Source organism: Eumetopias jubatus, unplaced genomic scaffold (assembly GCF_037043125.1).
Source record: "Eumetopias jubatus isolate StellerSeaLion01/CBP00866 unplaced genomic scaffold, mEumJub1_p1.0 scaffold_2, whole genome shotgun sequence".
NCBI classification, from domain to species: domain Eukaryota; kingdom Metazoa; phylum Chordata; class Mammalia; order Carnivora; family Otariidae; genus Eumetopias; species Eumetopias jubatus.
The window spans coordinates 19,444,999-19,460,089 of NW_028274808.1; the positions used below are offsets into that span (position 1 = coordinate 19,444,999).

The 15,091-nt window shown below is 35.6% G+C and overlaps 1 pseudogene; it reads right to left on the reverse strand.

The window, feature by feature from the left end:
- Window positions 1-12,574: 12,574 nt before the first annotated feature.
- On the reverse strand, window positions 12,575-14,444 carry LOC114206205 (ribonuclease MRP subunit p24 pseudogene; annotated as a pseudogene).
- Window positions 14,445-15,091: the final 647 nt, after the last annotated feature.

Sequence of the window (15,091 nt, forward strand, 5' to 3'; positions counted from 1 at the left end):
CTATGGAAAATTTAGTCTCTGCATTTTAATTAGCTTGCTAATAAAAGAAAGTTCTTTGTTGCTGTTACTTTAATTGGAAAACATGGTTTTCCTAACAAATTCTCACTTAGTCTCCTAATAAAAATATTTTTGCTGTCCATGTTATTTTAAGAGTCCAGTTGCTAATAAAATTTAGAGTGATAAAGATTAATTAGTCACTTGTCTGAATCCTGAGGGGATTTTCATGGACTGTGTTGATTTCTTTTTAGTAAGTTTGTGATAAAGCTAATTTGATGTTGTTAAAAAAAAATATCTGACTCCTGTTAAAGATAGTGAGGAAGACTCCATTCAAAAACATTACTACAATGGAGTTTTGCACCAGGGGAGAGAGACTGGCCTCAACCCCAAATACAACAAGAAAAAGTGGGGACTCTTAGAAAAGGGGCAGAGTTAAAAGGGAGAGAGTGGATGAAAAATTATTGAATGTAGGCTAATTCTTGCTCAAATGACCTAATAGTATGCTTCCTGAAATCAAGCCAAGATGATCAGACATCACCTGGGGATGGTGAGGAATTTGGTCAGATATCCAGAGTTGCCAGATTGGAGGGTAGGGATTCTCTCTAAACTGATTTAATAGGATTTTTGCTAAAATTGACTCTACAAGGACAAAGACTGAAGCCTGAGGTTGGGCTTAGTGGAACAGAGAACTCAGAGGAACTTGAGTGAAGTGGGACCAAAGAAGAAAATTTTTGTCAGGTGATAAGTTTTATATGCAGAGAGATTGATAGCTAAGACAGAACCCAGGCACCTACCTAGCATTCCAAAGAATAAATAGTATAAATCAATATACATGTGAAATAGTTAAAATTCAGTAAAATAATGACAAAATAAAAAGGAGTAATGTTTTCAGCAAGATTCTGCTTTATAGTTGTATAATCTAAAATTCTAAAAAGATATTCCTAAAGAGAATGTTAAGGCTCATAAACTCATCCTTTGCAAAAACAAAACAAAACAAAACAAAAAAACAGTTGTGACAGGGATAGAATCTAAATTACTCAGTTCCACAGGCTGCTAGTCTTTACACAGCAGCTGAATAATCTGTTTTCAGTCTGGTATATTTATAACACATTGTTACCTTCAAAATAATGGAAATTATCTATGAACCACTCTTCTAGCTCGACAGACACATAAAATCACTGATGTAGAATTTAGTATTGCAAAATTTTGAAAAAAAGATTTTGGAAAAAAATTTAAATGACACAGGTATTAGAGTCAGACAAATCTAAGGTGAGTACTTGAACTATGATTTATTAGCTTGAAGCCTTGATACCAGTGATATAATCTCTCTGAGTTTTATTTTCCTCATTTGAGGACAGTAATATGAACCTATCTTGCAGGTTCATTGTTAATATTAAGTGGAGTTTTATATGTAATGCACAGGAAACAGGGTCTGACACATTGTAAGCATCTGATAAATACTTTTATTATGATGATTTTCTGCAACAATAAGAAAGTCATAGCTTCATAACAGACTTGAAAGTCCTAGCTCCTACATACACTATAGAAAATCTAGTCTCTGCATCGTTCCAACAGAGGGAGCAGAAATATAGAAAGTCTATTCCCAGACTTGCTATTCTATTTATTTTAAGTATTCAACAGAGGAAAAGGAGTAAATGAAACGAGAGGACCTTCACCAAGGGAACTAGCCTTTTTTATAGTGTGTCCTCTGATTTTAAAATGAGAAGCCAGCCATTTTCCAGAACTACCATAAAACAATTAAATAGCTATCCATTGTTACAGGCAGTTATTGCTATAGTCCACCCCCCTTTGGGAAAAGACTAACCCACAATAAATGTATTTCCTATACCTGAGAGACCACACAGGTATTCACATTTTACAGGGAGTAATATTTTCTTTTGCAGTTTCTCCCCAAGGTATTTTATATCCTTCTAGTCCACAGCAGAAATAGTAAAATTTCAAATTCAGCAAACTAAAAAGAAAGAAAGAAAGAAAAAGAAAGAAGAGAAGAGAAAAAGAAAAGAAAGGTCTAAAACCTTGAACACTATACAGACTGAACTATAAATGCATATCATTATACCATTTAAAAATGGCTTTGTATGATGTGATGCTATAAAATGCCTATATAGGCAAGTATTAACATATAACACTAGTACAGGAATATACATAAAACATAGAGCAAGTTAAATATGCTATTTGTTTTCATAAAACCAAATTTGTTTGTTGATTCACTATATCAAACAGCTGAAACTAATATAATACTGTATATTAACTATAATGGAGTTAAAAATAATAATAATAAAATAAAAAATAAATTAGTATGATGTGTTTTGTTTCTAGAAAATAAGACAAAAAAGCTTTTAACTTCAATTTATAAATGACAATGCACTTTTCATTAAGTTGCTTAACTGAATTTCACAAACTGTATTCTAAATGAAAAATATATGCTTTCAGTAAACAAATCTCAAAAGACAATGATGTGCCTCAAATGATTTGTTTTTGTCTGAACATTAAGTATTTGCTGAAACAAAGTATGTCTATATTCTTTTGTTTTTAGCTTTTATACATCACAGGGCATTTTGTTATATTTTTCAAATAAGGTGATATGTATGAAATTTATAAAAATTAATTATAGTAAATTATTAAAAATAAAAGTATTTCAAAGATAAATCCTACTATACACTACATAGTTACATTTAAAGAGTAGCTTCATATTAGATCTTCACTGTTAAAGGTTTGTCCTCTCTGCTAATATTACAAAACACTGGTCACTGGTAGCCCATGCTACTATAGTTTTTATACATGGCCCATAAATTTGAGTTTTTTTCTATAAATGTGGATTTTAAACAAATCCCCCAGGTGACTTTTCAGGTAGTCCTCAAATAATGTTTTCAGAAAGACTGATTTAGAGGACTGAAATTTTATTCTTCATTTTCTATTTACAAATAATTAAAAATGTACTTAAATGGACTGCCAGGTTTATGAAGGTCAGGTCTTTTGAGGGTTTGTTTCTGAGGGTTACATGTGTTTCACTGTGGAAAAGTGTATTCTAATGCATTTAAGGAGAATGACACTCCTATACAAATAATGGTCTCCAACCTCCCAGGAAAGGGGCTTGATAGGCTTTATATCACACTGTATATTGAAAACTTTATATCATACCATACATCGTAATTTTATGTCACTGGAACAATTAAAGGGTATGTGTAGTGTGCTATGTACCTCATGCAAAAATGATCTCTTCTCACATGGATTACTAGGAACCTATACTTTGTTAAAGTGATAACAGAATTAGAGGAAGAAAAACACTAGAATAATAATGAAATTTGAAATTCTTTTTTTTAAAGATTTTATTTATTTATTTATTTGACAGAGAGAGACACAGCGAGAGAGGGAACGCAAGCAGGGGGAGTGGGAGAGGGGGAAGCAGGCCTCCCGCTGAGCAGGGAGCCCGATGTGGGGCTTGATCCCAGGACCCTGGGACCGTGACCGGAACTGAAGGCAGACACTTAACAACTGAGCCACCCAGGTGCCCCCAAATTGGGAATTCTTATTTAATGTTGAAATGGCTGTCAAATTTTGAGGTAAGACTTAAATTTCAAAGTTGAGGAGGTAAGAAGATATGTTATAGGTTTTACTTTTTTTTAAAGATTTTATTTATTTATTTATTTGACACAGAGAGAGAAAAAGCACAAGCAGGGGAGATGGCAGAGGGAAAGGGAGAAGAGGCTCCCTGCTGAGTAGGAAGCCCCACACTGGGTTCCATCCCAGGACCCAGAGACCATGAATGACCTGAGACAAAGGCAGACAATTAACCGACTAAGCCACCTAGGTGTCCTATGTTATAGATTTTAATAAAAACAGAAAGATTACTTTTAGAGTGAATTCAGGCTTATGCACTTAATCCCATTGTCAAAGGAGGCATTATCTAAAAATTGAATACTTGTTTCTTTCTTGGAATCAGTACAAACTGAAATGTTAAATCCAATTGTTTTCAAAAGTTCAACAATTTATGGATGATGGGTTCAAAATGACATATTAAGGACAAATGAGACATCTATTTATTTATTCCATAAATACTTATTGACTATTAGGTCCTAGGGGATGTGCTACAGGAATATTTAAAAATAAAATTTTTGCTACTAAACACTGAATGGGTTAACCAGGAAAGCAAAGAAGAAATAAAAAAAAAAAAATACATGGAAACAAATGAAAATGAAAATACAATTGTCTAAAACATTTGGGATGCAGCAAAAGTGGTCCTAAGAGGGAAGTTTATTGCAATACAGGCCTACCTCAAGGAGCAAGAAGAATTTCAAATACACAACCTAACCTTACACCTAAAGAAGCTAGAAAAAGAATGACAAAGCCTAAAATCAGCAGAAGGAAGGAAATAATAAAGATGAGAGCAGAAATAAATAATTTAGAAATTAAAAAAACAAAACAAAACAATAGAACAGATCAATGAAACCAGGAGCTGGTTCTTTGAAAAAAGCAATAAAGGGACACCTGGGTGGCTCAATCCATTAAGTGTCTGCCTTCGGCTCAGGCCATGATCCTGGGGCCCTGGGATGGAGCTCCATGTCACTGGGCTTTCCTCAGGGGGGAGTCTGCCTCTCCCTCTCCTTCTGCCCCTCCCCCCAACCAGTGCTCTCTCTCAAATAAATAAATAAATAAAATCTTAAAAAAAAGAAAAATCAATAAAATTGATAAACTTCTAGTCCAGACTTACCAAAACAAAAAGAGAAAGTACCCAAATAAATAAAATCACAAATGAGAGAAGAGAAATAACAACCAACACCACAGAAATACAATTATAAGAGAATATTATGAAAAACTATATGCCAACAAATTGGACAACCTGGATGAAATGGATAAATTCCTCAAAACATATAAACTACCAAAACTGAAACAGGAAGAAATAGAAAACTTGAACAGACAAATAACCAGCAACGAAACTGAATCAGTAATCAAAAAACTCCCAACTAACAAAAGTCCAGGGTGAGATGGCTTCGCAAGTGAATTCTACCAATTATTTAAAGAAGAGTTAAGGCCTATTCTTCTCAAACTATTCCAAATAATAGAAAAGTAAGGAAAATTTCCAAATTCATTCTATGAGGCCAGAATTACCCTGATACCAAAACCAGATAAAGAGTCCCCTAAAAAAGAGAATCACAGGCCAATATTCCTGATGAACGGGGATGCAAAAATTTTCAGTAAAATACTAGCAAACCAAATCCAAAAATACATTAAAAAAAATCAGTCACCAAGATCAAGTGGGATTTATTCCTGGCTTAAAAGAGTGGTTCAGTATTCACAAACCAATCAGTGTGATACACCACATTAACAAAAGAGAGGATAAGAACCATACGATCTTTTCAGTAGATGCAGAAAAAGCATTTGACAAAGGACAACATTTATACATGATAAAAACCCTCAATAGGGTAGGTTTAGAGGGAATCAACATAATAAAAGCCATATATGAAAAACCCACAGCTCTATATTTTGCCCATCCTCAATGGGCACAAACAGAGCTTTTCCCCTAAGGTCAGGAACAAGACAGGGATGCCTACTCTCACCTCTGTTATTTAACATAGTACTGGAAGTCCTAGTCACAGCAATCAGAAAACAAAAGGAAACACAAGGCATCTGAATCAGCAAGGAAGAAGTAAAACTTCTGCTATTTGCATATGACATGATACTCTATACAGAAAGCCCAAAAGATTCCACCAAAAAACTGCTAGAACTGATACATGAAGTCAGTAAAGTTGCAGGATACAAAATCAATGTACAGAAATCTGTTGCATTTCTATACATCAGTAATGACGCAGCAGAAGGAGAAATTAGGGAATCAATCCCATTTACAATCACACCAAAAACAAGAAGATATCTAGGAATAACCCTAACCAAAGAGGCAAAAGACCTGTACTCTGAAAACTATAAAACACTGATGAACGAAATTAAAGATGACACAAAGACGTTCCATACTCATGGACTGGAAGAACAAATGCTGTTAAAATATCTCTACTACCCAAAGCAATCTACACATTTAATGTAATCCCTATTAAAATATCAATAGAATATTTCACAGAACTGGAACTAACAATCCTAAAATTTGTATGGAATCACAAAAGACCCCAAATAGCCAAAGCAACCTTGAAGAAGAAAAGCTAAGCTGGAGACATCACAATTCTGGACTTCAAGTTATATTACAAAGCTGTAGTGATCAAAACAGTGTGGTACTGGCACAAAAACAGACACATAGATCAGTAGAACACAAGAGAAAACCCAGAAATGAACTCTATAAGATCAATTAATCTTCAACAAAGCAGAAAAGAATATCCAGTGGAAAAAAGACAGTCTCTTCAACAGTGTTGGGAAAACAGAGCAGCAACATGCAAAAGAATGAAACTGGGCCACTTTTTTACACCATACACAAACTAAACTAAAAATGGATTAAAGACCTAAATGTGAGACCTGAAATCATCAAAATCCTTGAGGAGAACACAGGCAGTAACCTCTTTGACACTGGCCATAGCAAATTCTTTCTAGATAGGTCTCCTGAGGGAAGGGAAACAAAATAAAAAATAAACTACTGGGACTACATTAAATAAAAAAAACTTCTACACATCAAAGAAAACAATCAAAAAACCTAAAAGGCAAACTATGAAATGGGAGAAGATATTTGCAAATGACAGATCTGACAAAGGATTAGTATCCAAAAAATATTAAGAACTTATAAAAGTCAACAGCCCAAAAATGAGTAATCAATTAAAAATGAGCAGAAGACATGAATAGACATTTTTTTTCCAAAGAAGACATACAGATGGCCAGCAGACACATAAAAAGATGCTCAACATCACTAATCATCAGGGAAATACAAATCAAAACTACAATGAGATATCACCTCACATGTCAGAATGGCTACAGTCAACAACATAAGAAACAACAGGTGTTGGTGAGGATATGGACCTCTTGCCCTGCTGGTGGAATGCAAACTGGTGTAGTCACTCTGGAAAACAGTATGGAAGTTCCTCCAAAAGTTAAAGATAGAACTTCACTACTATCCAGCAATTGTACTACTAGGTATTTACCCAAAGAATACAAAAATATAAATACAAGGGGATACATGCATCCCAGGGTTTATAGCAGCTTAATCTACAGTAGCCAAATTATGGAAACGACCCAAGTGTCCATCAACTGATAAATGGATAAATAAAATGTGATATATATATATATATATATATATATATATATATAATGGAATATTACTAAGCCATTAAAAAGAATGAACTATTGCCATTTGCAATGACATGGATGGAACTAGAGAGTATTATGCCAAGTGAAATAAGTCAGTTAGAGAAAGACAAATACCATAGGATTTCACTCATGTGTAGAATTTAAGACACAAAACAAATGAGCAAAGAGGAAACAAAGAGAGAGAAACGCAAACCAAGAAACAGACTCTTAACTATAGAGTACAAACCCATGGTGACCAGAGGGGAGGTAGGTAGAGGGATGGGTGAAATAGGGGATGGGGATTAAGGAGTGCACTTGTGATGAGCACCAGGTGTTGTATGGAACTGTTGACTCAATATATTGTAACCTGAAACTAGTATTACACTGTACCTTAACTAACTGGAATTTAAATAAAGACTTTTAAGAACCCCAAATTTCAGAAGTCTCTGCTTTCATGGAACTTATTTGGGGACTAGAAGAAATAGAATTTAAAAATATTGATGTTAGTAAAATAGATGAACATAGGAGAAGGGCAAAAAGAGAGAGGGAAGCAAATGATAAGAGACTCTTAACTACAGAGAACTGAGGGTTGCTGGAGGGGAGGTGTGTGTGGGGGGGATGGGCCAAATAGGCAATGGGTATTAAAGAGAGCATTTGTTGTGTTGAGCACTGGGTGTTGTATGTAAGTGATGAATCACTAAATTCTGCTCCTGAAACCAATCTTACACTCTATGTTAACTAACTAGAATTAAATAAAAATTTGAAATAAAATATTGTTAGTGATATGATTGGAATAGTACAGGTTTCTATTGAAATAATATTAGAAGAAGATAATTCAAATAGTGGTATCAGGGGATTTATTTTTTTGTTTTTGTTTTTTTTTAGGGACCTTCAACAATGGTAGGAACTAGCTAGATGAAGAAGAGGAAAGAAATGTGTTTCTAACAGAAAGCCATAGGTGAGAACAGGCTACGTTCAGCTGATGAAAATAAGTTTGGCTTGCCAGGACCAGGCGTTCAAGGTGTGAGAGATGGCAACTGCGAGGTAAGAGGGGACTAAGTTGGGCAAAGTCTTGAAAAGCATGCTAAAGCCTGTAAAGGTCAGAGCAATGGGGAACCTCTGAGATTTGTAAGCTAACATGATCAATATTTGCTTTTTAGAAATGTCAACCTCGCTACAGAATTGAGACTGGACTGTCGAGAGAGAAGGCAGAGGAGGAACACCACTTAGCTTGGACGGTGGCCTGAACTGAGTGGGGGAAGGAATCAAGAAAATTACATGAATTCAAGAGTCATTCAGGAGGTAGTATCTGTAGGCATTTGGGAGTCATTGGATGAGGTGAGTAAAGATGGAAATTAACCAATGGCAATTAGATTTTTCATAGAATTGAATGGATAATGTTAGCCCTCCTCGAGATAGTAAACATAGAAGAAAGAACCTAATGGAAGTCAATATCCATTCAGCTTTGGATATGTTTATGTTTTCTATGTTATCTATAAGTGAGTCTGATGCATGGGCTATAAAATATAGGATTTAAAGCTGAGGAATGATATAAGGCATGTAGAAAACAAACAGCAAGATGGCATGCATAAATACCGCTTATCAGTAATTACATTAATGTAAAGGGATTAAAACTGCAATCCAAAGGCAGACATTGGGAGATTTAAAGAAAAAAATCTAACAGTATGCTATTAGAGACACACTTTAGATTCAAAGACACAAATAGATTGAAAGTAAAAGGATAGAAAAATATATACCATGCGAACAGTAACCAAAACAGAGCTGAAGTAGCCATACTAATATCAGACAAAATAAACTTGAGACATAAATTATAACTAGAGATTAAAAAGGACATTTCATAACAATAAAAGGTCAATCCATTAAAGGTGAGTACTTATACATTCCTGTACCAGAGTACATGAATTAAGAACGGACAGAATTGGCAAGTAAAACAATTGGAGATGCTAAAATCTATTTCAGTAATGGATAATATAATTAGGAAAAAGATCAAAGGAAATGCAAGATTTGAAGAACACTATAAACTCACTAGACCTATCAGACATCTATAGAAAACTCCACTCAACAACAAAAGAATACAGATTTTTCAAATGAAACATTTTCCCAGTATAGACCATCTGTTAGGCCATAAAACAAGCTTCAGCAATTTTAAAGAGATTAAAGTCACACAAGGTATGTTCTTCACTAAGTGTAATGCAATTGAATTAGAAATCAGTAAAAAAGAAATTTGAGAAATTCACAAATACGTGGAAATGAAACAATACCTTCCTAATAACCGATAGGTCAAAGAAGAGATCTCAGTGAAAACTTAAAAAAAATTAGAATACACTTTGAGTTGAATGGAAAATGAATATGCAATTTACCAACATTTATAAGACCTATAGCTAAAGCAATGCTCATAGCGGAAATTTATAGCTACAAATGACTATATTAAAGCTCAGAAAAGAGATCTGAACAGAGTTATAAATATAGATTTTCCTATCATCAATACATAGATCAAGGGCTTTTATTTTATTTATTTATTATTTCTCCTTCGAGTTGTTTTGTAAGTCTTAAAGTGGTTTATAGAAAAGTTGGAGAATACCCCATAGCTGTTTTATTTATTAATTCCTACCCTCCTTCCTTCTGATATATTTTCATTTATTTATTTTTTTTATTGAGGTGTAGTTGACATACATTATATTAGTTTCATATGTACAGCACAGTGATTTGATAATTCTGGACATTATGCAATGCGCACCACAAGTGTCGTTACCTTCTGTCACCCTGCAACATTATTACAATATAATTGACTATATTCCCTAAACTGTACTTTTCATCCCCATGACTTATTTATTTTATAACCGGAGGTTTGTACTTAATCCGCTTCATCTATTTTGCCCATCCCCCTGCCTCTGGCAAACCAAGCAGTTGGTTCTCTATATTTATGATTCTGTTTTCGTTTGTTTGTTCATTTATTTTGTTTTTCAGTTTCCACATATACGTGAAATCATATGGTATTTATCTTTCTCTGTCTGACTTATTTCACTTAGCAGAGTACCCTCATGTTTATTTAAACATTATTTACAACAATCAAGTTATAGAAGTGACTTAGAGGAATGGATGTAGATCAAGAGTTTTTATCTTTGCGGCCGATTTCATTAAGTCTATGAGCCTCCTGACTTAGATTTCAAAATTAAGTGTCAGTGTGCTTTTTGTTGGGGGAAAAGCTCTTAACTTTCATCCAATTTTTAAAGGGATCCATAAGCCTCAAATTCATTAAGAACTGATGTTGGTAGTAACTGAAACATTAGGAATAAATAAAAAGTATTCCTTACCTTCACATATGATCGAAAAAGGCGATGAGAAAATGATGCTAAGGCAGATTTAGGGGACACACTAAGTGTGTGGGCAAGACAGGAGGCTTTAAAGTAAAGATGAAAAAGATGGTTGTCAGACTGGGGTAACAGCCACCACACTGGAACAGTGAGTTGCCCCAAAGAAATGCTGCCAAAGTGTTTAAGTCCTAAGTGGGGTTTAAGTATGGCAAGTTAAGACTGGGAAATGCTCACAGCTTTGCCAACAAAGGGGTTCAATGGTGGCAGCTGGGGGGCAGGGCAAGTGTGAAAGCCACACTATACTGAGTGTGTACTGAGCACAATAGAAACTGACAAAGTTTAAGCTACTTTGGCTGGGGGTAGAGCACATGTTAAATGTTCTTAATGAAACAAAACCAAAAATGAACACAAGGAAACTTTGAGAGGTGTTGGATGTTTGCCCCCGACTGTGATGATGGTATCATGGGTATTTGCCTAAGTCCAAACTCATCCAACAGTACACATGAAATGTGTGCAGTTCTTGGTATAGCAATTGTGCCTCAATAAAGCTGTTAGAAAGTTTAAAAAAGGGGCGCTTGGGTGGCTCAGTTGGTTAAGCATCTGCCTTGGGCTTGGGTCCTGATCCCAGGGTCCTGGGATGGAGTTCCGCATCAGGCACCCTGCTCAGCAGGGAGTCTGCTTCTCCTTCCGCCCCTCCCCCCACTCATGTTCTCGCTCTTGCTCACTCTCTCTAAAGATAATAAATAATATCTTTTAAAAAATCAAAAATAAAATAATAAGACCTAAGGGGGAGAAAAAAGAAGTTACACTGGGAAGAGAATAATAATAAGCTGAAACGAAAATAAAGTTTTAGGAGGGTTCGTAGATTAGTCTTTAAAATCATTAGTGGGAAATGGTGTCCTTAACAACATATCCCTCTGTACCTAACTCAGAGATAGAAAGATTCCTAGAAATGCCATGATTCTGACCCATTACATACATTCTCAGATTTCTGGCCTTTATAAAGTGGTTCATAGCCTTCAAAACTGTCAAGGTGTTAGGAAGTGTTTTTTATTACTGGCAACTTGAGAAATTTGTATTACTGAGGGGGGAAAACACACCACTTTAAAAAAATTATATATGGTTGTGCCTGTGTTTTACTTCATTTTACATGTAGGGACCAAACTGTTGCTTCAGGGTGCTTGGGTGGCTCAGTTGGTTAAGCGTCGGACTCTTGATTTTGACTCAGGTCATGATCTCAGGGTCACAAGACAGAGCTCCTGCAATGGGCTCAGAACTGGACTTGAAGCCTGCTTAAGATTCTCTCTCCCCCTCTGCCCCTCCCCCTACCCCACTCTAGCACGCACTCTCTCTCACTCTCTCTCTAAAAAAAACACAAAAAAAATACCCCTCAAAAATTTAAATAAAGCAAAGCAAAGGAAAAAAAAATAATGGGAATTAGTTGATGAAATCCCTTTCTAGCATGACTACACTAGAGCGGCCTGGAGACCCCTTAGATGGAAAGTTGAGGGTAGAGAGTTGAGCCGGGTCCTGCACAGTGGGGACCAAGTGATCCTCCATTAATTTTCCAAGTTCCCAAGACAAATAATGCCAACAAATATAAACATTCTGGAGTAATAAGGAAGAAAACAAAATTTCACATTATTTTGATGCTGGTGCATTTATGTACATTTTCGAGAGGGAAACTTAGCGACATCCAGGAATAGGGTGCTGAAGACAGACTGAGGTTTTGTTTTTGTTTTTCAATGTCCATATAATCTTTACTACTTATGATGAACTTTCATGTAGTTTTGATCCCCTCACAACCACTCTGTGAGACAGGCAGGTTTCAGTTATTAATTCTAATGGGTATTTTCTCCATAAACACAGAAGGATGACAAGAAAAGTTTGCCCTTAGATCTAGTTTCCATGTATTGAAGGAATAAGTACAAGTGTTTTTTAAAAAACTGTTTTTTTAGTTTCAGAAATTGCATTAAACATTTCTTTTTTTCACAGTCTATCCTTTATGGAGAAGATAAAAAATGTCTGAAATACGCATTTGGATTTTGAGATTTGCTCTAAGCAATATTTTTAGTGGAGAGAAGTATTTCTTTGTTTTGCTCACATTCTTTCAGGAGCAGGTGGGTGCTGACTCTCCAGCTGAAGGTATTCTGAAAATTAGTGCTGGGTTCTTGCCTTTGGAACCAAACATATCATGATTTAGGTTTGAAGAACTTGGAGTCGTCAGGCTGAGTTTACTTGTAGGAGTGGTAGGGCGGCTCTTCAATGCTGACAGAAAGCTTCTACATTTACCACGATGTTTAACTGTTCTATTGTGTGTTTTATGAGTCCTCCATATGTTTTTGGATTTTTTGTACTTTTTCACAATTTTTGCCTCTTTAAAACAGTGTATAATTTCTTCTAAACACTTTCTGTATTTTGGGTGTCAGTTTGGGTTTCAGTTTCAGGAGCACTCCAAAGTTATCCAGAGCCAGCACCTGGAAACAGCGTGGATACTTTTGTTCAACAATGCTCTTATCATCATGTGATGAACGGTAGGTTCGGTAGAGGCAGCAGGCCTAGCCCGGGCTGCTATCTTATAGTTCCAATGTGGCAGCCACTAGGTAAAGCTTCTGCCTTTTTTTTTTTTTTTTTTTAAGATTTTTTTCATTATTTGAGAGAGAGAGAGAGAGAAAGAATGAGCAGTGGGGAGGAGCAGAGGGAGAGGGAGAAGCAGACTCCCCGCCGAGCAGGGAGCCTTACATGGAGCTGGATCCCAGGACCCTGAGATCATGACCTGAGCCAAAGGCAGACACTTAATGGACTGAGCCACCCAGGCGCCCCAAGCTTCTGCCTCTTTAACTCCCCTTCCATGCAGCTAAGACCTGGTGAGATAGGGAGATTCCTCCAGAAGGGGGATTTCCAGGATGTTCCTTATTTCTTAAGGTTCCTGCACCTCAAATGCCTTATCTGTAAAATGAGGGTAATAATAGTACCCACCTCACATGGATATTGTGAAAATTAATTGACACTAAGATTTATAACAGTGCCTAAGAAACAATAATATCTTAATAATCTATAGCTAATATTGTTATAATCACATTTAATCTCAGGGAGTTTTGTATTCTTATCTGCATGTTGGCAAAAGAAGAGACCACAGAAGCATTCAAGTCCCTGTCCTTATACATACACAACAAAGCCAAGATCTAATCAATTCTCAAGCACTTTGCTAGAGTGCCCTGCCCCACACGTGATTAATGCACTCCTGGCCTCTCCTGCCTCATTTTGTATTTCTGATTTATGTCTTTGCATTTTATTGTGAGTAATATGTTTACAGAAAGTCAGAAAATTATATCATTGAAAAAGAAAAAAAAGAAACCAGAAGTGAGATGGTCAGGTGTGTATGAGTTACAGCAAGATTTTTGTGTCAGTTTAGCTCAACACTTCCAGTATATTCTGCCATCTAGCCACTGAAATCTCTCTTAGTTAAAGGCAGAAATCCAAAGGATTTCCAATTCATTCCAGTTTTCAAATAGAGGATTTTACTGGACTCATGCAAACACAGACTATGTTGTTACATAAACAAATAAAACAGGAGACATGGCCCAGACTTAAAACAAAGAAACAAACATACTTCTTAGGGAAAATAAAATTTAATAAAATTGTCACCAAAGTTCTTGTACACTGAAATTTAAATTACATGGTGAACTTGGATTATCAATATTTTACACACTACTGCTTTGCAAAATGATAGTACCTTCCATTCACTAGAGATAGAAGGTGACTATGAACCTTTAGAAAGTTAAATGCAGGTGTAAATCTGTTAGTCCCAGCCTGGAAGCTAAACTTTTTTATGTCCTGAAGACTGTCCACAAACCCCAACTGTGACACCATGTTGATAGGATAACTTAAGAAATTTTAAGTCCAGGAAGAGGACTTATTTTTTTGTGCTGCCAATGCTTATGGTGTTTTTAGATGAACACAGCCAAGAGAAGAAACTGCAAAATTAAGATGAGGTCTAAAACCCAGGTTTGTTCAGCTTGCTTCTTAGAATAGTTAATATTAACTGACTTTTACATTTAGATTCACTTAACTTGGCAAATGCCATGAAAACTAAATCTCATAAGCTTTTCTACACTGACACTCTTTCTACAACTGGGAAGAATGTCCCAGCTTAAGAAATACTTTAATTTTGAGATGTTTTACAAAGAGATAGACTACGAAAAAAATCACTTTATGAACAATAACCAAACACTGTGGTTGTCTTGAAAAATAGTTTCAAGAAGGTAATTGATTATCTTAATAAATAAATAAAATGAGTAGCATAATTACTCCTCTACATATTTCCCCTAAAATGAGTGGGTGGTAACTATTTTTAAAGATCTTTTCATTGACTTTGTTATACTACTGGACAGTTTAGGAAATGTCAGAAGATAACTGTTTCTAGCACTCAAATGCAACTTAGTAGTATGAAATAGCTGCTTCAGAAGCCCCAGATTCCTTGTGGCTCAAAGACAAACGATGATAACCTATCAAACCCC